General features: G+C 38.4%; 1 protein-coding gene across 7 annotated transcripts in view; it reads left to right on the top strand.

The window, feature by feature from the left end:
* Positions 1–848: 848 nt before the first annotated feature.
* LOC135087863 (protein muscleblind) overlaps positions 849–22,762 on the top strand; it is a 152,543-nt gene continuing 130,629 nt past the window's right edge. For 6 of the 7 annotated variants that reach the window (XR_010260923.1, XM_063982699.1, XM_063982697.1 and 3 more), the window contains exon 1: positions 849–1,043. The gene's annotated coding sequence lies outside the window, so the exon portion shown is untranslated. The remainder of the gene's footprint in view (positions 1,044–22,762) is intronic. The other variant, XR_010260924.1, reaches the window with a different exon arrangement.

Below are 22,762 nucleotides of genomic sequence, written 5' to 3'. Positions count from 1 at the left end.
AGTCACGCCACTCATGCGCTACTCTACCTAACAAAAAATCAAAATGTTTGGGTTATTTTTATAAATTTTAACTTTCAACCAACTTTCGAAAACAATAAACTTGAATACTGTAGGTTTATCTCCAATTGTTAAATACAGGAAAAAGTTCCACAGAGCTCGTTAGTTACAGCTTTATTATCAATACAGCGCTCTTGAGGCAAACCTGCATATTTTACCTCTTCGAAACATGGTACAGAGTGCGAACAAAGTTCGAATAGTATTTTACTAGATTTTATTATCCGAAACGGGTAATTTTCTCTGAGCAAACACTCGGCACTGTTCATTGGAGAGCCCCTGAGCGCGCTAAATTTGAATTCATGTTACGAACGAGCAACATAAACCAATTACCGAGTAGAGCCAATGGCGGGCGGCGGCGCGCGGAGAATCGATAACTCACAATATGCCCGCTAGAGGGCAACGCCGTCGACGCCGGTGCGCGCCCACACCACTCCTCCACGTTGCGCATCCGTGCGGCTAGCCTTGTACTGGCGTCATAAATGTTTTTTTTTTGTTTTGTTATTATTTTGAAGAAAATCAATTTTTTTGGATGTAAAAAAAATTTTTGGTTCTAAAAATAATTATTTTTCATTTTGTTGGAATTTATTCTTCTATTTCATTTAACTTTTTAACGTTCTTTATCTTTAAAAAAAAGTTTTTTTGAATATAATTTGGTAGAGTATGGGTTATTTTTAAAAGTAGGTGAAGCATAAAAACTTTTTTCATTTTCAAAAGGCATTCACAAACAGGTTTCGTTGAAAAAGGTTAGCCCATAAAGTCAAAATGACGCGTGTGCAAAGTCACATCTGTCAGTCGCCCGTAGTCAGCTGCTACTTAGCTTGCCGTTTCGTGTCGCGCTTCTTATCCGCTTTCAATGTTTTCCGTTTTATTTTGTTATTTCTGTGATGCAAACGTATTATTTAACTAAAATTTATATTGTTGCATTTGTGTGAAGCAAACTGTGCGGTATTACAGTGATATTGCCTCCGGATCGCCGACGAAACGAGGTAAACGCCTTAATATTTTTGTTTGTCGTGAACATAACCTCTCTGACATCACGTACGATGCTCAATTTCAGTCTTTTAGCTTTTTATGTGAAATGTAGAGGTAGATAAGAATCTATATAGCAGTGTAGGTACATCTGGGCTATATTGCTTTCATAAATTCGGATCGTGGAATATGAGAATGCCAAAAAATTGTAGAGACGAAATTCCGATTGGATTCTCTTTATTCGATACTGGTTTTGTTTAATCTTATAAGCCTTCTGCACATGTCTTTAGAGCTCTAGTTCTTGCCATCATTTGACTGAGAAGAAATTGTTGTAATTTCATGACTCTATTTGGTAAAATCTATTTATGTTTCGCCCCAAACGTGATTATAATGTTGACAGATATGAATCACCATGACAATGTGCGCTTTTACAACAAAGGTTCGCCTTGGCCGTCCATAGGGGGCGGTAGACATCACAAATGCAATGGCTAAAGGGTGTTTTCTCTCCTAGTTTTATGGGGACAACTTTTACTGGAGGAATAAGCGTTCTTGATATCTGAAATATGTTTAAATGCACTCCTTAATTTAATTTATTAAAGATTCAGTCTCTGTATTCAGTTGGCTTCTAAATGTAGAGTTCTTTGTCTTGTTGTTTTTGCATGTTATCATATTAATGAGCATAAAAATAAAAGTCGATAAGTTTTAGCAATAACATGTGGTAAACACGTGCTGTGAGTCGCGCCGTGTTTGTTGTTTGTGAGTGTATTGTGTCTGGCAGAATGCCTACTTCAGACAATATTGTCATTTTAATTAATTATTGTCATAAATCAATCAAACTAGTTCATCAGTGGCCTAACCCTTAATCGGATACGCAAGTTAAAAAAAATCCTTGTTTTTGGACCTTAACACAAGGCAATAAAATTCAAAATAGTGTGGTTACTATACTACCATTGAGCGATTGAGGGCTCACTATCCTATAGTAGCATTTTGTACACACGGTACATTAAGTCAAATACAGTGGCTTCGTACGTGATTGCAATAGGAGCTATTTCACAACAACATTTTAGTGTACCTCAACTCGATGGTAGAGCTGCCAATTCTCGGAAATCTTCATGTTACTCCGAAAATTATCAATCAATTCAGATTCATAGAAGTGGCTTAACGTCAAATTACAGAATGTATCCATCAGCTTGTATCAAAACTCTACCATTCTTAGAATTTTGACTCTATCACGTTCTCTCGCACTCCGTTGGCATGAGAAGTTATACGTTAGTAACTTGTAGAAACTTTGTGTAATCTAGCTGTACCTGGGACTATTCTTGTTGAAATTGTTGTCTTAAATAGGGCTTTTACCATCATCATTTTTTTAATAATTTTAATAAATGATCTCTGAAAACAATGCTCAAAAACTGACCATGTATTCTAAGTAGGGTATTTCTATTCTTGCTTTTTCAGCTTTTGTATACTTGTGTTTTTCAGTTTTTCCAATTCAACAAGGTAGTTTCTTTGTGTTTGTTTATTCCATGATCATGTCATGTCAAGTCTGCGCACGCGCCTCATCAAATATCGCATAAAGCGACACCCACGCAGGTCACGTGGAAAATTGAATACATTTTACATCAATCGCAGATGCTTAGTGCCATAACAATAAATGTTAAATTGGCGTGATGCAATCACTAGGCCAGTAGAATTAAACACAAAAATGGATTAAATCGGAAATAATTCCTACTAAAGATTTTAATGCTTTAATGACTACATTAGTTGCCCATAAAGACTCTCCTAGGTTTTCAACTTCGACGGAGTTGTGCTTAAGTGGTGGGGGCCCCCGAAAGGGGCGCTTTTTAGGTTTTCCGGTTATACCGCGTAAAGGACTTACCCTATCGAAAAGTGGTCTTCCTGACGGTTGAAGGGCATTTAATTCTGCAGGGGGCATTCTAAGGGCATTTTGTGGCGTCGAACCTTGGACCAGGCATACGGCTAAGCAATGTACAGGAGGGTACAAGGAAGAGGGGCAACCACATTAGGTAACACAGAATCGTTCAGGAGAGTGCCAGGAAGAGGTGCAGCAACCGCAGTTAAGGAACGGCTGGGACGAACAAGGATAAGCGAATCCAACTCGTGAGCCTTGACAGGGATACGCTGGTTAAAGCGACCCTTTACAAGGCTTGGGAGCCTACGGGTGACGAGCTATTGGACGTGGAGAGGGTCATTATTTATACACATATTTTCTACTTTGCCGAACATTTGCACGAGAACGGTTTGTCCAAAACATATGAATTTGGTCTTATTTAATGCAGGATTAAATGCCCTTCAACCGTCAAGAAGACCACTTTTCGATAGGGTAAGTCCTTTACGCGGTATAACCGGAAAACCGAAAAAGCGCCCCTTTCGGGGGCCCCCACCACTTAAGCACAACTCCGTCGAAGTCGAAAACCTAGGAGAGTCTTAATGGGAAACCAATGAAGCCATTAAAGCAATGAAATCTTTTGTAGGAATTATTTCCGATTTAAAATCTAATTCTACTGGCCTACACCTTTTTATTGGTCGTCACTTGCAGTTTGAGACCAACTTAGTGCAAAATGTGAACGATCTCTTATCTTATCTAGAAGATGACGCTCATGACATTGCAGCCTATTAAAACAGCTGACATGAAGTTGTTATCAGTTCGTCTTGCTATTCTTATCAAAATGTGAAAGAGTAATAGCTTGGAAAAGCTCTATTTGCTTACAATTGCAGATCGTCTTTTATATTAGTTTATACGGGACTATTTCCACCTCTCTTTCCCACCACTGCAACTCCTGTGTAAAAACACAACCAATGAAGGTCAAGTTTGTCCCGGGGGAAAGTTAAACTGTCATACCATTCATAGTAGATATTTATATTAGTTTGTAGAGTTGTAGAGTATTGGTTACAACGAAAAGTTTCCCAAAACAAGATGTCACAATGCTTGTAACACATTTTCCCTGCAGTATACCAAATAAACTTCAGCCTGCAATAATCAACGGCTCACCCAAAGTTGTTAATCACTTTTATACAGTTTTAGAGCGCCATAAAGAATGGCGACAATACTCGTAACTCGCGCCGCGCTATGTACTCGAATAATAATAAAATGGGTACATACCACACGTCGAACTTGATGAATTTTGAACGTGTTAAGCATGTTCAGTATCAGAGACAAAAAATTTCTGTATCGAAGTAAAGAAACCTTTATTTTGTTGGCAGTTGCAGGTATCTTGGATTAATTCCTCAAGCACATCCTAATGAAATGTAGAGACATCTTTTATCCATTTCTCATTTAGTTAAAGAGCTCTTATGTCTTTGAAAATTTAAATGTACCTACATTTACTAAAATAGTAGAGTACCTAAACTCACATTACTTTAGGCTACCTATAATACATCTTTTATTGAAGAAAAACTATTTCTAACAACTACATAGGATTTCACAGTTTACGCGTATTTATTACTATACGTCAACCAGTTTTATTTCCCCTTGGATGTTTTTTTTTAGAAAAGGCTACATTAAGGCTAAACGAAGGTATTTTTTCTCGAATACCGAAGTATAATAAATTTAACCTCTCTATTTACTCATACTTCTGATAGACCCATTGTAATATAGGTCATTTATGCTCCTAACAAAGCTTTATTGCTTTCAAGTATACTAACTTTCATCATTTATAATAGTATAAATCATATCCGTTCGTAAGATAAGAAATATATGCTGTAGATATAGTGATTTATGTGAAACGAGTCTATGAAAAACAAACGTAACTCAGTTGGCAAATACAGCTCTCTCCCTTTGCTCTTACTTAAGTACAGACGATAGCAAATAAAGCTTAACACTGTGGTGTCTTAAGCAATTGTAATAGGCTCTATTTTGCAATGAAAATGTATGGTCTGATGTGCTCTCTGTACATAAAATTTCATTACAATATAATATTTTAATAGGTATGCTAGCTGTGCCCGCGACTTCGTAGTACCAAATCACCTCGAAAATAGTTTGACTAATGTTTCCCGTTTTTGCAATATTTTTCTTTGCTGCTCCGTGCCTATTGGCTGTACGGTGATGTTAGCCTAAAGCCTTCCTCGATAAAAGGGTTATTAAACACAAACATATTTTTTCAAATCCTGAGAGTTTCTGAGATTAGCGCAAAAAAACAAACTCTTCAGCTTTATAATATTAGTAGGTATACTTAGATGAATATTTTATCAAATTTTCAAAGCATATTTATAGCCATCTCCTCTGATTCTCGGACGAAGTAACAATACCATGGGTGTCTTTCCGATATCTGCTCTGATATCATTTACGGCCACTCGACATTTTCATTGTATCGAATTTGCCAATCGTTATTTATTGAGCATCCGTTATTCGCATAAAGATATTATAGGCTTCGCTGATCTATCTCTACCGATCAAAATACATTAGGTGCGTTATTTACCTAACTGAATTTATAGTTTATTTGCTACTTATCTTATTTTTCGCCAAACACAATTCGACTCTACCTCTTATTTCGAATACCACCCTCTAAATGCTTTCCGAGACATTCAATATTTTTTAAACGTTTATTATGCCCTTCATTGGTTATTCAAAGACGTTATAATAATTATGTTGAGACTAAGTAGTAGTGCACAATGACCTGTTTATGGTTGTTATCTTTTATTTGTATCCGAAAACACCAATGTTATTGCAGATCTCGCGTATTCTTAAGAGTGCAGTATAAATTAATAATTATTTTTTTATTGTTTAAAAGATTAGTAACTTGGAAATGACTCATGTTCCCTTAGTTAGGTGTGGTCGTCACAATAATTCTTGAAATCATAAAAGTTTTACTATCTAGATTTAGGCTTGCTTATTATTATCTAAACCCTATTTTGATTATAAAAAAGTGTAAGCGTCAAGAGTTTCAAATTTTCCACCACCCTTCGAGGGTCGTCGTGGGTTCAATTCAAAACTTCAAGTTATTAAAAACTTACCCTGATTAATTAAAAAGACCAGTGTCAAGAAATCTCCACACCCAACATTTCAGTGTAGTCAAATCCGAAAACGCTGTTAAATGCAGATGAGTGGCTGCATAACGTTGCAAATGTCGACTTTTGTCGAAAATGTCCGTCTCGTCGGCCATATTCCGTTTAATGTCGCAATATTGTGAGCGTCGGGGGCCGCGGCCGGTCGCATGCATTTACATACATTAACGGGCGCCGCACATGCATGCGCCGAATGTGTGTGCGCAGCGAATTAACTGTAATTGAGCCATTCGGACAGCGGCGAGCGCGCTCCACTGCCTCCCGGTTTACCTATTCTCCTGACACTGCAACGCCTACGCACTTAGCCTCGCACCAATCAAAACTTTAACGTATGTTATCTAATTAATTCAATGCATTTGCCAATGCGAAGCGCGTAGAGCAAAAATCATGAGACATGTAAAGGATCCTACAAAGCTAGTTCTAATTAGTCTAAAGATAATAGATAGATATTTTTGATTTACATATTTTTGAATGAATACGAGTGAAGTTACTATCAGCTCCAATATTAGAATCATACTCGTATAAGATGTCCGAGTTACATTCTCAAACAAATAAACAAAGCATTGTGATTTCTTAAAATCTTGGAACTCCATTAAAATTTGTCAAAAAAGAGGTTGCCTAACCGCCTGAACCTCCTTCATCCAAAAACCTATGCGAAGACTATAACAACGGCACATTCTGGATATGGAGTCGAGGGTCAGAATTAACCATGGAGGGAATCCCTATAACCACAGAAAAAAACAGTTCATAGTCTTCTGACAGATTGAATGATTTACATAGAAAAGAAATTTGATAAGGAAGCAAATTGAAGTGACAATAAACATTAATCTATCGATAAACCGATGGACGTTGGTGGAACAGGCGAATTCTAGAGTGGACAGTGCAAATTGGCATTGGCGGTCGCCTTCCGGGCGATAGATTGCGAACAAAATTCGGTGGCCGGGACAGTTGGGCTCTGATAGCAGACAAGCGGTAACTGTTATGCAAAAGTCAATAAGCAATTTAATGGTAGTACGATAACTTACGATAAGTTATCCAAGATCATGAATTTTTGTTTACTTTTACTTCTATCATATTTTTTGATAGCATAAAGTTTACAATAATGATTGATTTTGACTTTGTTGCAAAACTTTTTTTCAGATTGATCTGTTAATTCAAACTTTTTTACCCAATTTTTTGTTGACAAAGCCCTTTTACTGAATGTTGTTAAACAGTTTCAATTGCTTACCAGGAAACTGGGTTCCCAGTGAAAATAAATGCATTGTAAGCTTTATCCGGCGAAGGTACCCAAGCGGCCATCAAGGCATTTAAAATGAGTTAATGTTTCAATTACCATTCAATAAATTAATGTAGATGCCATTAATGTAACAGTTCATAACTGCGTAAGCGTATTGCAGAATTTTCAGCGCAAATGACAATCTGAAAGCTTTTGGGAAAGTTTTCATATAATGGATATCGGGGGCTTGTCATATCTATAAGTACCTAGTTGTTTAACTGGAATTAAGACAGTTGGGCTCGAACAATCCACCTAAAATTATGATAGAAGTTTGAAGTTAGGAACGACATGAATTTTAAAGCGAGCATTGTGACCAGATTTTACGATACTTCTCAACCGGACAATAACAAGCGGGCGTAAATAAAGCGAGCTTAATTGTTTTTGAGATTCTCTCGCAAGATTAAAACATTCGTCGTTTTTCGCGTCGCGGCATCCGATGGAAACGCACTGGGATATTCATCTTCACCCCTTCCCGAGAAACAAACAGAGGCGTCGGAATTTTGTTATTAGCGTTACCGAGGGGGCTCGGTGCCGCCGTCGCGCACCTGACTGATTGATAGCACTTCTTTCCACCTCGGGTCGAGCTTGTAATCGAGCCATTAATAAACTTTACTGCCTCCAAGTTTATCCTGCGGACTCGTTATTTGCTTAATGGGCTGGCAAACGGCTCGGGCACGAGACACCTGTGCTGGTCCGCTTCGCTCATTGTGAACTAATTGACATATTGATGAAAATGTTCCTTCCTGGAGCGAAACTTTCCGACGCCCCCCACCCCGGGTCACACGTGGACGCGCTCTCATGGACTAATTACACACCTTCTTACTCTATTAGGACATCAAAGTTCAACTAAGAAAATTAGCAACACCTTAGGAAGTTAAAAGCATTCTCCCGTCAAGAGTGTCATAGATGTTAATCGCTTCTAAATAGACACTAGAATTGTATCGTGACAAATTCGTGAAATAAATAGAGCTGGGCATAATTTTATTTGGCTTCCAAATTATCTGACAGTGGGTCGAGCTAATGTCACTCGACGCTTGACAAAGCGACTGTTGGCACGGAGAGGCTTTACTCGGGGCTTCGTAAACAAAGAGGGCAAAAGGTTGAAAACAAAAAGTAATAAAAGTTTTATTTATGTTCCAGTTTATACTCTAAAGAGAAAATTACAACTTCAATAACAGCAGCGTTCTCACTTATTACCGTCGCTTTTATTTTATTGTTGCATTTCAAATAATAACATTCTAGAGAAAACTTGCACAATGTTTTTCCTTTGCTGCTAGTTTATAAAACAAACAGCGCTTCAGTCATTTGTCTGCAGTTGTGCCGTTGAAAAGTGATAATTCAATAGTCATTACGATTGTCCACGATTGCGTCACCGAGTTAAGTGTATTAATGTCAACCGCAGAAGGGAGAATGTCGCTACTTTGTCAGGGCGCACTCGGCACGGAGAGGCTTAACTTGACAGAATGTAAACGACAAGGAGACAAGGGAGGCGCGCGCGCGGCGTCGTAAAAAAGGGCAAAGCAATAATTGCGGTGTTGTGCGGTATCGCTGGGGTTGCGCCGCAGCGCTCGGGCCGCTTCCTTCCGCCCGCCCGTGATTGAAAGTTGACATTGAGCGGCGCGGGGTGGCGCCAGGTACGGCCCTCGCTATTTTTGACCCCGCGACCTATCGCGCCGGCGATCGGCCTCGCCAGAAACTTGCCGTTTTAATCGCGTGAATGTGCCGCACCATTTCGCAAATGCGCACAACCTTTCGTGCTCCGCCGCAAATTAGCGTCGCGTTTGTTTCTTCAGTGCAATTAAGCAATGAACGCTTCGTATCTGAGCGTGCATTTTGAATTTTTGAACTCGAAATGGGTCACGATTCGGAATTTAATTATACGTCGATCTAAATCAATGGAAGGGTCGAAGGGGTGACTGATCAGTCTAGTGATCGGCGACATCGGTTTCCAAATGATCTGAAGACATCGCGGCAGCGGCCAGTGGCACTCGAACTGGGTCAACGCCTACCGACAAAGGTGCGGCGTCAGATAAGCGACATTTCCCGCCGTCCAGCTGCCACCCGGCCCTCCTAAAACAAAGAACAATGAAATATATCTCATTTATTTACGTTTCTTTTTTTACCGTCCTCTAAATGTATAAGAGAGATAATCATTAGGCGTCGTTTGCACGGCGCCCTTTAATGTGTTTGCATGCTCGACAATTTGATACCACGCCTGTTTGCATTGTTGCCGTTTTGCCTTCCCGATTAGGGTCGCATTCGAGCTCCATATTTATTAGAGCGTAGGACTCGCGACACGACTTTCATTTTATACAGATCCGACGCGTCGCTATATTACAAAATATATGAAGGCGGTTTGCTTTCCCTTTCAAGGGATTAATGGTAATACGAGAACAATAAGTGCGAGAGAAAATAATATGTGTGCGTGTGTGTGCATTTGATGAAAGTCCCAATGCTGGATGTCCTTTTGTGTCCCTTTGTCATTTGCTTTTAGATTTCGTGAGCAGCGGTTTCGCAAATCAAAATTACATTTCTAGAGATTTTTGCTGACATACAGTGTAGCGTAAACACGGGATGGTGTCGGTGTGCACGCTATGAAGCGTCGGCGGAAGGACGTGTCACTCGCGGCGCGGGCGTCTGTGCCTTCAGCGAGCGGCTTCCGACCTGCCCTGTGACGCTGTGACGTATGTACCGCTCACGGCAGTTGCAACTTGCGCAGCAATTAAATGACTTGTACGTTGACGACACACCTTTGATGTCATCATTGATAACGTTTACACACAGCTATAAACTACGATCTCATAAATTACCTATATTTAAACGTACTCATAATTCACCTTTTGTACGTAAATAGCTCGAATAAAATACACGTCATTCAAAATAAAATGTTGCGATAGAAAAGGTTATTGTTAAGTTTTTATTCCGGTGAGCAATGTGAACAAGCTCTTACAGCCATAAATTTTCCGATATTTTCCTTGTTCAATCAAACTTGACCGCAACAAAGCTACTCAATGGAAGGGAATAAGTGAGTAATTTTTACTACCCATCCTTTTAGTACAAAATACAGAATCTTTGGAACGTTCCTTATAATGAATTAAAGTAACAACAGGGTTGAAACAATGAGCGAGTATTTGATCGGTCCCTCCGTAGGGAGTTTTCAGTAATTATTAAAATGTTGTGACTCGACACGATAAATCTCAGCCCTTCATTTGGGACTTACCTTTTAGGTAGCATTGGAAATTTAAGACCGTTTTAGAATGATTTATTCTCAATAACTTCTCAAAGACATTTAATTGATTTATCTCTATACGATTGAGTTAGAGAAAAAATATTTACGATTATGTTCTGTTAAATGTTTGAGAGAATAGAATAGAATTCGTTTATTTGATAAGACATACAGTCTTTATGTGACAAATCGAAATCAATTCAAACGAAGCCATGTAAGATGAGGTAGTCGATGATTGTAATAATTACTACTACAGCAACTACGAAATGTAGCGTACTCGAAAATCATATTACCTTGATACGATCAGTAAAACAGATTCGGCTTTATGAAGTGGACGCCTAAAGGTGCTGCTAGTAACTCTATTCAAATCATACCCTCGGGTGCCGGTTTAACAGTGTGATATGATGTAGTTTGTCACCTGCAAAATAGGTCAGACGATCCTATCTTGGGTAGCCAAAAATTTGGGGTGATGTTGATCTGATATTATGAAGTGGCAGCCCAAGGGTCCCTGTAAAGCTTAACAACTTTCCTTGCCCTCGGGAACCGAATTAAACACAACATCTGCTAAACTGCGGGACGTATGAGGTAGTTTGTGGGATGCAAACCAGGTTAGCTGCTCTTTTTCTTTGAACGCCTTCAGCGAGGCATAGATCTAAGGTAATAGGGCAATGTGACACCTGAAATAGTTATCTGCGACTTGCTTTAATTTGCATACAGATCTGTGACGCTACTGAGATTTCACACGGAGTGACGTTTATAAAAAAAGGCATTTCAGACTTTGAACACCTTGTATTTGTTATCATACCTTTTATTGTGTTGAGTGGCTGCTCTAGTCCAGCAATATAATATCACTGCGAGCGATTTTGATCTATTGTGATCGCTGCTATGTAACAAATCGCCTCCCAGTCTGTATCTGTTAGGTCGTGTATCTTATGAGGCGATATATCCTTTCATCTAAGTCTAGGGTGCCTGATGAGAGCAACATAATACTAGGTAGATCTTGTCAGCTGCTACTTAACTTTTCCGTAGAAAAGAAAATTCAGATTTTTTGTTTTTTTTTGCCTGCAAGAATGTCATATGGCTGAAAACAGTGTTGTACCTTAAAAACAAGAGTATATGAGGTAGTTTATCACGTGCGAAGCAGGTCGACCGACACGGAGCTCGCCTGACGTGCGCGGCGCCATAATGTACCCCATCACGCGACACCAACACGCCATTTGAGAAATTTATTCGTTACTATAATTTTATTTACTCAACTTCGAAACTCGCATTCGGATTCGCATATCGATGAGCAAGTTTGGATCGTACTAGAAAAGTTTGGCCCAAAGGTTGACTGGAAGAGAATGCAAAGTTCGCCATTTGTACGCTTGCTATTGGGTAGTAGGAACGTTATCGAAGATTTGATGTGTTATTTCAACAGAGGAAAAAACAAAAAACAGTTAAAAAATGTTTGCAGGAAATTACGCTAGCCAAGGCCATTCTAATATAAACCATAAAACCAGCAAAATCCTTGTCAGCAGAGAAAGTATTGCGTGTCTCCAAACATCCCACTAGGTACTAGGTGCGTGCGCGATTTAGTTCGATGCAAACAAACTCCTTCACTCAGCAGTAACTTGTTTATATTGACTTAACATACGTATAATCTATCAGCCTTGTGTACTCCTATCGATCTTTATGTACTTAAGTTATAATCAAACGGTAAAAAACTTTTACGTAAATCGAATACCTACCTGTGATACAAAATTCGGGAATCATTTAGGAATTCTTAGAAAATCTGCTCCCTAATCCTTTTCCTTATCGACTTTGACACAATTCTCGGTACTGTTTCTCTGGAAACCTTATAAAATTTAATTAAAGTATAACCGCAAACATGAACTTAATACCATTGTACTACCATTTTCATGTAGGTATACGATTCCGATGAAGTCTGGTGAAATGAATAGGTAGAACTAATTGCTTTTGTTTGCGTATGTAAACCAATAATAATATTATTCCTTTGTTCCGTCATTTACTCGACGCCACATGGTCCTTCGAGCCGGATAGGAACCAATTAACTTCCAATTTACGACTTATAGATTCCAATAATCATTTCTTCGTTATCATTGTTAGGGTAGGTTAGTGACTTAAGATCTTCCATTGTTGTTTACAGCAATAATGTGTGTAACACAGTGTGTGTGACAGGATTCATACATACAACGTTGTAATAACAGTTATTTAGTATTTCACGAGGCAACCGCTCATTGTTGTCGCCGTAACGTCTTTATTCCCCATAAAACTGTCTAATGCTTTCATGATACTGTAAATCTCAAACTTAGTTAAACGTAAATCACTGTAACCGTTTGTAAATAACAGCGCACTCAGAATTAACTTCTTGTTTCAGGTAATTCACGATATTATACTGTAATGGTGTGTGGGTGAGTCGAATTAAAACAATCATGGAATTAACGTTTGAGATCTCGTTAACAATATTATTCAGTAGTAGTTATTGTAAATGGAAAGAGCGATAAATACTTTTTTATTAATGTTAATGGCATTTAGTTTTTAAATGTTGATGTATGCATATTGATACAAAATGAAGCCCTTGGTATTTACTTTTTGTAAAACTTCTTGATTAAAATATTGAAAACTGGAATGTAAAGTCCAATTAATGTATTATTTTAATTCCTTTATGAAGTTTTTGCACAATAAAATTTACATACAAAATCATGAAATTTTACGAAATTGAATTTCGCCGTCAATCGGATGACAACGGTTCACAATAGCATCGGGTACAGATTTCATTTCCAGCGCAATATCTGTTTCGTTCTCGTGTATATGTTTTGAAAAGTTTTTGTGCGACGTATATTCGGGCAAATAGTTTTATGTTGGCCATTTTGACTTTTATTTTATTTTTCGTTTATTTTCCCTTGCGCGGCCGTAAAACGTACCTGGGCGCTCGCGGGGATAACAGAGCGGGCTTACGAAAAATTTATTATTGAAACCTTTTCGCCCCGGCTCCATCGACAGACATTGCGAAGGCGAAAGTTATGAATGACACATGTTTTGAAATATTACCTGCAGTGAACTGCTTCCCGAGAAGAAAATTTCATAGGATGAGAAGTTTATTTGTCGTGAAATATGTGGGAGTTTTATGTGAACGGGACTTTTACAATGCTACGGATCGAGCAATTTTCTTACTTTTCGGTCTATATCGCGGAGTAATAAGGCTGAAAGGCGTATTCAAGAGAATAAAAGTATGAGGTGCGACAAATTGGATGAGAAAAGTTTCATTCGGCCCTCGAACACCTATTTACTGCGTATCCAACGAGAATTTTTGTACCAATAAAAACGTATTGGGAACAGCGGAATCAATTTCAACGGAACGGTTTCACCTGCTCTTTTGAAATATTGAAGAAAATTTACACATAGTTCGATAAATAATGTGAGACATTTCTGCACATTTGTTCAGTTCAGTTCAGTCAATCTTATGTGAGTGGCGACGGAATTCAAGTCAAATAAATCGTTCCAGCGTCAAGCGTTTCAATTTAAATAATCCAGCTGTTGAATATGACGAAATTCTCGAAGCAAATAGTGGTGTCCGGGTCTAAAATCAAGCATAACTTTGATTAATACCTGGAATCGAATGAAATTGATGCGGCTGTAATAAACTTTATCACAACAGCTTTATAAAAGCAGATTATTGTAAAGGAGATGTGAGAAAGTAATCTGAAATACACATAATTTATATACTAACTTAGATTAGATTACATTAATTAAATGGAGATAATGAAAGAGTTAGCCAAGGCAGCCAAAACTAACAGAAACATGCTAATTCAATTCACAGCAATGAAACACGATCATAATGAGAATAGTCTATGCAACCCAGTACGCTACACTGACCTTAGTAATCCTGGCCCGGACATGTGTCGAACACATGCGATCTTTGCCGTGACGTCTATTAGCGCTGCTCGCCGACAATCTGCCCGTTTAACGAATACACGAATGAGCTTAATTTGATTACACGGAAACATCTACTGTGTATTCACAGAAAATAATTTATCAGGGAATGTCGCAAAGCGCCCGGGGCGTATGTACAACTGTGTCATCGCTCGGCCGGCGATTCGTTGTCGCTCGAAATTAGCGCCAACTCGCCCGTCCCGAGCCTCTGTTTTATTCAGGCCCTTGGGAGTTCTGTCACAATGAAAAAAATGTATGGAATGCTGACGTTTTTTTTCGCCAATTATGGAAATACGCGGGCAACGAGCGCCACCTGGCGAGCGCGTCCCGCTCTCCGGAGACCGCCACCGCACTTTGTTCCTGTTTCGCGGCTAGAGAAAGTTATTAATTTCACTTTTACCGTGACATTCTCGGGCAACGTATCCACATAAGCGTTTGATATCGCGAAGTTTTGTTTGTCTTGTTTTGTTATCACCGTGTGCACGTGTTTGCAAAAGATAAACTGTCTATTTTCTCTTTCATCCTTATCTTCGCTTATGTTAACTGGTCAGTGCTGCGTATTCTATTAATTAATGCTTTGCTCTACTGAATATTATCGACACCCTTGTCAGCATAGCAACACTCCTAGGCTGGTTCACCAATGATTTATGCGTTACATTCAGGTTAACTTTACATATACCTAGGCACGTTGATAACATAATAAGCCTTCCAGTCAAATCGCCTTATGTAAATCTTGGTAAACTCGAAGACTAGCAAAGCGGATCTTCCAGTCAGTAGTAATTGGATAAAATAGACTTACATCAGCATAATGTTCCTTCGCAACAAGTGTACGTCTGTTTGTAAATGCAAAAGAAACTTATGCAGTTTAAATTATATTTTTTTGCAATTTCAGACTTAATGGTCCCTAATAATATGATATCAGGAGAAATGAACTTTCCGTAATGAACGTAGCTCACGAACCCCTTCGTTTCGTGTTTTAAACCCGCAAAAAATTCATCGGTCGCAATTTTATATGGGGGTAATTTCTCATCGATCGATAGTGCAGTGCAAGGGAAAGCAATCACATCGAAAGTGGTTATCGAGTGGGCGATCGGTATTTCCCGGCGCCAGTGTTCTGAGTCACCTCGGTTCGCGGAACAGCTCAACCCTTCGGCGGGGGTGCGTTTGCTAATGACCGCCGGACAATGACCAGGGCCGAAATGCACCGGCCGTCACGCGCAAATCTGCACCCTCCAAACCACAGCTGTAAACTCCAAATCCGCAAACCCACCGCCACCATTCTGCAATTCAGTGCGTGTTTATATGCAGCCTTTCAATCGGCAACGTTATTTTGATAAATATGCATGAAGTAGCGAAACCAGCGGCGCGGGTAACATAAAACGCCATCGTGAAAATTTAATGACATTTCCTGGTAGCCGCGTAATGACTCATATCCGTCGAAGGGTTAATTTTAACGCGATATCGCAACTTTAAATCATCAATTTCCTAACTCTCTTTGTGCGCTGGAAGGGTTGTAGACCTTGCAGTTACGCGAATCAAAGGGTTAAAAATGCATTTTGAAAAATGCAATTATTTTAACGCGTGAAATTTTTTGCAACAATCATTAAAACTAATTAGCTGGGTAAATATATTTTCGTGAACGAGACGCCATTACAGTTAATGATATTTTAAATGTTCTTTTTATGCTTGGATCTGATTAACATTTCCATTATTTATATCATTATCTTTAATGGGAATAATGGAGTTATTATTTGCACAGTTCTCGCGTTCTCTTAATTGCCGGCTAGCTTTATTAAGCGCGGCCGCATGTGTTGGCGATACGCCCGACCGACTCGATGCGCTGCATCAGGGCCGGGCTCGCTCTTGTAGGCTTGCAAAGATCACATAAGACATAATAAGACGCTATTGAAGATTCCTTATGGTTTTTCGTCTTTTTGACTGTCTTATTCTTAATTTTTCTTTGTAATACCTGAATTTAGAATGTTCAGCTGGTGGTTATCAAGTGAAATTATCGTGTCCTGTATGTTTTATTTTTTCGTAGTTTGAAAAAGATAACTTTACTGAACAATGAAATGAGTCAGGTCAGAAATTAATGGAAGAAAATATTAAATTAGGAACCCACTTTACAAATTCTACGCTGTTTTCTCGAGCAGAGTTTCAGGAGAAGACGCACTTAGAAGCATAGAACCGCAAAGACTCAAGTAAGACATTTCACCAAGGAATTGACAACATAATCACGGTTTTCACTGGTACACCAAGCATAGGGCAGCTGACACTTCATAATAGAGGCGTACCCATAAAACATGTTATAATTTTGCACCGCCTTAATCTCTCTGCTTACCTGTGGTTGACTGGTAGATAATGCCACCCAGCATTAAATCCGCCACTGTACATTATTTCCATGTGCAAGTTTAAACAAACAAATCAATAAAAAAACTCAGTCTTACCTTTAATCCGTCTCTGTACAGCTTTGTGCTCAAGTTCACATCTCGTCTGTCCGTCCCCGCGCTCGATGCACGTCGCTCTGCATCCGACTTATCTGGATTCAGCGTATAACGCGCTGCAAACGCCAATAATTAGCTCCCCTTCATGCCGCTTTGGCGTTAATTTCAAACGCTGTCTACATTTTCAGTAGAAATGCAACGTTTTTCATTTACCGTCGGGTGTCGAGGTTATGCGTGCATTCTTTCCATTATTGATTCTGTAGGGCAAAACACTCGCTGGAAACCAGGCTTAACTGGCACAATGTGGATTAGACGCGTCTAATTTCCAAGTCAACTTAAAAATTTAAGACTCTATTTTAAAATAATGTAGAGTAAGGAACTGGTATGCAGGTGTACCGATTACATGCACGTGTATCGCTCGCAAATAGGAAGACCTATTTGTTCATTCTTAATTGAAAGATTTAAGATAATAACAATAAGTAAAACTGATACATGACGCAATTCGCAAATAACAATAAAAGTGTTCTAGTGAACGTTACAAATTATGTCCCAGTGGTAGACCAGTTCACATTCGATAAACTGACAGCAATCGGGCGTTTTACATTCACTTACCAACCACCTTGGCCTACGCAAGGTGATTCAGTGATATTACAGTCGTGTCCGCCAATGAATGGGTCGAAAGTACCGCCATTATTCCGAAGTCCCCGGCTCGGTAATGCGGTTTTTTATTGTTATTTACCGAGGTATCTAATTTTAAGAATAAACGATACATTTCCTCTTAACACTTCGTAAGAACCAGCTCATTTTGACCAGTATCAATATTCACAGAACGTACTATAAGCGCCAAAAAAACTGTGAATTTTCAAACAAATAAGTAAATCAGAATAATATTGAAACCAAGCTCCTGATGCACCTTTCGAAAAACATTGACATTGAGCTCCCTGTATCTAGTAATTTGAGTAAACTTGTCTTTGATTGCCTAGTGAAATAATATTATGTATGCTGAGACATTTCATTCACTGATTGAATCGACGATATTTCGAAAATTAATAGTTTCTATTAGCGCGAACTATAGCTTGATCACGAGAGAAAACCATCTGCATCATTAATTAATTGCTACTAATAGATGTACAATAATAATAAATCTAATCAATTTATTATACTAAGAATCAATACATCAAACTTGGATTATAATCATAAAATAATGATACAAATAACCCTAAGTAAGATGAAGTATAATAGCTTAGTTCTAATTAATGCAGTAAGTTAGCATTTAGCTGTGCAATTAACTGATTTTAAGATACGAGTAGGTATTGTATAATCAATCATCTTTAATACTACTACTATTAAAAAAAAGTATCAAGCTTTTTGTATCATTTGTATCATCAAAACTGATAACGCAAAAATTCGCAACAATATTACGCCGTTGACTGAGATGGAACAAGTCCCATTACTCTCCATTCGCAAACCGGATAAGTCGAAATATATAAAAAACGTCCCGCCGCCAGTACGAGCTCATTTCCTGCGGCAGAAAACGACGTCACAACAACAAATAGAGCAATGAGACGAGCTGCGCCGCATCACATGCACAAAACTGGTTTCTTGCGAAACAATAGCTTCGTATTCGGGACTTAATACCACTAGCGACCTCCCGGAGCTTTCGCATGGATGTTGAGTTGTTTCAAACTATGCTTATGAGAATGAACTTAATGTTGGCTTTCTGAAAAACTGCGATTTTACAATGATTTGATTTCACGATCGCTTCCCTACGGGCGATTTATACACATGGCGATCACGAATGTTATTTTGTCTAAGGGAGCTTTTCGAACAAAGCGAAAATTATTTCAAATTTAAATCAATTGTTACATTTATTACTGTAGAAAGTTAAAACATTTTGTAAAGGACCTAGAACATATTATAAAAAGGACCTTTAACATAAATATTCACCAAGTATGAACTCGACGTGCAATAACATTTTGTACCCCTTACATGACATTCATTTTAACAACTACATACATACAATGTTCGTGCCTTTCAATCGCAAGGCTTACGTCATCCCCATGACCTACGCTGACCCCTCGCTCTCTCTGTCAAAATGTCTTTATCTCCAACACTTTTCTATAAAACGCGTTGCATCATAGTAATTATCTTAAAGTGTTCACGTTCATACTTATATTCGCTAAAATGTCTTCAGTTGCAAAACCAAGTTGGCTCTACAATATTTCAACTCAAATTAAAATGTTCTCGAATAAATAAACAGATAATGAGTTATTCCAAAGAAATAAAGCAGTTTCAGCGAACCGAGATCTTGAAACAGAAGGCAATGTAGCTTTGCGTCACAAACAAATGAAAAGCTCGTCTTGTAAAACATTTCAAATACGTGTTAGCGACCGAAATCTTTTCAAGTCCCTACCCTCTGCCTGAATGCCGTTGATTTACCGTGAGTATTGACCTCTTTGCTTAGCCTTTTATGTTGTTCGCAAAATACATCTCTGAAAAACTGATTGGAAATCGTCCTCGTTCTATTGTGCGATTGTTCTGTTAAAGCAGTCATAGCTCAGTCTGCTTCAAGTAATTGACTGTTGCTAACATTTTTAAATATTTGTATGTTAATATTACTAAAATTCCCGTTAACTTCTCCAATTAAGCTATATTTCCTATCTTAGGGTAGTTCAGCGGCTTCAGCGGCTGGGATCGAACTAGCGATCCTTGAGTCTCGAAAATTATTCCGACACCGACACCGGTGCTATTGTCGACTCAAAATCATTTTATTGATATTTCTATGATGCTCATCGATGGTTGCCAGTGTTGCCATACAACATAATGTTCCTCCTACACGAAAAACGTTACGTAAACGTTCTAAATCTCGCGAACTTTCCTAATCTGTGTAGAATGCATCATGCGGCGCAGATGACCCGCGTAATGGGGCGGCCCTTCGGCGCCGCTAGGGGTGTGACTCATCAACTTCTCGACTGTTCCCAGATCATTAGCCGGCGGCTATTTATCATACTACTTGAAAGTGACCTCGGTTGAAGATCGATGGCACTTACTTATCATACTTCTAGAATTTGCCAAAATGTAGAGCACGCGTCAGTTGCATAAATTAGCATCCTGTTATTATCTTGAAGATGATATCATAAGATGTTACTGGTTTTACGTTTTTATTATTTAGATTTTGAATGCGAACCGACAGATTTCTGAGTAACTTGTTTAACAGTCAAATGTCATCGATTAAGCTCTCTGTCTCTATCAGCTTCTACATTAGTTAAGTAATTAATGGTACAGTGAAAAACTGAATCTTGAGAAATCCTTAGGGAGAGCTATTTAAAATTACTCTGCTTAAATGGTAGGTATTCCTTTCATAAATGTCACCTAGGTAATATCTCAGACTGATTAGACATAAAGCAATTATATTAGCAAATTCGATCACCAGACCGGTGCATCCCTAGCCACCGACCGAGTTCGACAAAGGGCCCTCTTGCAAACTGGTTTTTGAGCAGCCGCCGCCCCCGCTGCTCTGCACTTAAGGTTGTGATGAAAGAATAACTCGGAGGTAGGCGTAGACGCGATTTATCTTAACCTGTTTGAATGTTGGACTTCAAAAAGAAGCACCATGGATGTTTTGCACACCCTTTTAAGGATAATGCAAGCATTGTGTAAGAACTAAAGCGGTTATGAAATACCTACTGCCAATGTACATAAAATTCGCGTTGTTGAACTTCCAGACTTGCTTAGATATGTCAGTGCGCAATTCCATTTCAATTACTCCGTTTTGGTTTTCCCAATACTGTTTTGAGCTTAACGATGACCCTTTGAAAGATTTTAATTATGCGATGCCTTTGTCAGTGTACTTTTCTCTGTAGGATAGAGCAGAAAACCCCTGGGATTTCAGTATTATTATGGATTTTACAACGAAATGTTTTTAAGATAACAGATGTTTGGAGTAGTATCAATCAAAATGCTACAGCTACGGTCAAGATAAAAATGGTTTTTTATTTACCAATTTATGACGAAAAGTCACCGCTTAGGTTAAATCAACAATTAATTTATCTGTAACGATGTTGCCAAAATTTCAATGTCCATTTTATTGATACCAAATAAGAAAATAATATGTTTTTGCCAAACGCAGATTGTATTGGCCTTAAATAACTTGTTTTATTACATTCGAGTTTGACTCTTGCGCAGAAGTGAGTGTGTCAAGTCGTTTGATAATTGAGTTTATTTGTAGACATGACAAATAACTGCACTTTAAACGTTTTATTGTTACCTGACTATCCGTTTCGGCCAACAGGTTTCCAAAACGTGATAATGCAGTAGTTATGTAATCGAAAAGGCACCATTTTAAAAGATCTAGCTTTTGTCATTTACTGCCTGCCTGTCAACGAACTCTCATTACATTCACCTCGGTCGAAAATTAGCAATTCTTTAGAGCAAGTCGCGTATTAGCAAAATGTCGAGCATTGGCTTCAAGTTGGTCGTCAGAGCGTGCATGACTAATTTTGCATTTTCGCTTTGCTGTTCCGCAAATTAGATAATAAGGCGGGTAAAAGGATAAAGAGCGAGCAGATGGGCCCGGGCGGGCTTGTTCGCACAATGTGATTTGCTATTGCGCGGCCGAAGCGTGCGCAGCGCTGTTCTGACGAGAGAAAGTGCAACGCCGCTCTACTTTCCACTTAAGGCATACGTAATGCACAATACTGTTATTATATTTCCCTCTCTAAATAAAATAAAACAACGTTTAAGTGCTCTCTACTGTATAAATACAAGTCTCGAAATCGAATTCATTTATAAACGAACGGCACGAGACATAAAATTCTATCACATTTTTATGAAGAATAAAATTGGGTAGTAAATTGTTTTTTGTATAATTTACCAATTCAGTACATAAACTCGATTATTATTATTGAATTATAACCACCTTCATATGGCCGTAGCTTAATCGGCAATTAACTTTAATTGAGCAGTGTAAATCTTAAATCTTAATCATTTAATGTTATGTTCCAAGATATTATTAAATACCCTTGTATTATACTGGAGGGTGGAACTATCGAAGAATGAAGAAAATGTAATAGTGTATGGCGAAATGTAATAAGCGAGCAAGATATACCTACAGTTAAGTAATTAACCGTCTGATAATCGCAAGCCGTACGTAATTTCTTGCGTCTCGAATTCACAGTCAAATTGAGTCGCTTCCTGAGCGTGCACTTAACATTCTACTCCCAGTCTAACCAACGTACCTACCTACTTCAGATCTTTAATCAGTTGTAAAGTATTGACATTATAATTATATCATTCATGTGAGATATGATACACATCGTAGCATTCGTGTTTTGTCACCGGATACGGCCGCGTATCAATTACAAAGCAAAGTTGAACTCCTTGGTTCTACTCTGATAACCACTCTAATACCGACCTAAAGACTTCATTACATTATTTACTTTGTGAATGTTCTGTTTTATGAATAATTTGCATGTTACGTTACTCACTGGCCTATTTGATTACGTGGATTAAAGAAACTGTGACGGTTATCTGTAATGATGATGACGTCCTAGCGTGTGACGTACAAAAAAGAAAATTGCTGTCAAATTGTGGTCTCCGGTGTATCTTGTATTATTTCTATTACGACTTGTATCTTCCAAATCTGATTAACAAAAACTTAAGACTAGATTTCAAAGTAGAGAAACTTACTAAAACTTAACTAAATTAACGCGCGTTAGGTACTAACTTAAGTCTATGCTTAAACCAATGTATGTCAGACACTATAAAAGTCTAGATAAAGTCGCGCGTCATTTAGTTATCAGATAATAAAACATTCCGCGAAATTAAGCCCAT

This window comes from Ostrinia nubilalis, chromosome 3 (genome assembly GCF_963855985.1).
Source record: "Ostrinia nubilalis chromosome 3, ilOstNubi1.1, whole genome shotgun sequence".
NCBI lineage: Eukaryota > Metazoa > Arthropoda > Insecta > Lepidoptera > Crambidae > Ostrinia > Ostrinia nubilalis.
The sequence above is the reverse complement of the archived record's forward strand: the minus strand, read 5'-3'. Positions and strand labels throughout refer to the sequence as shown.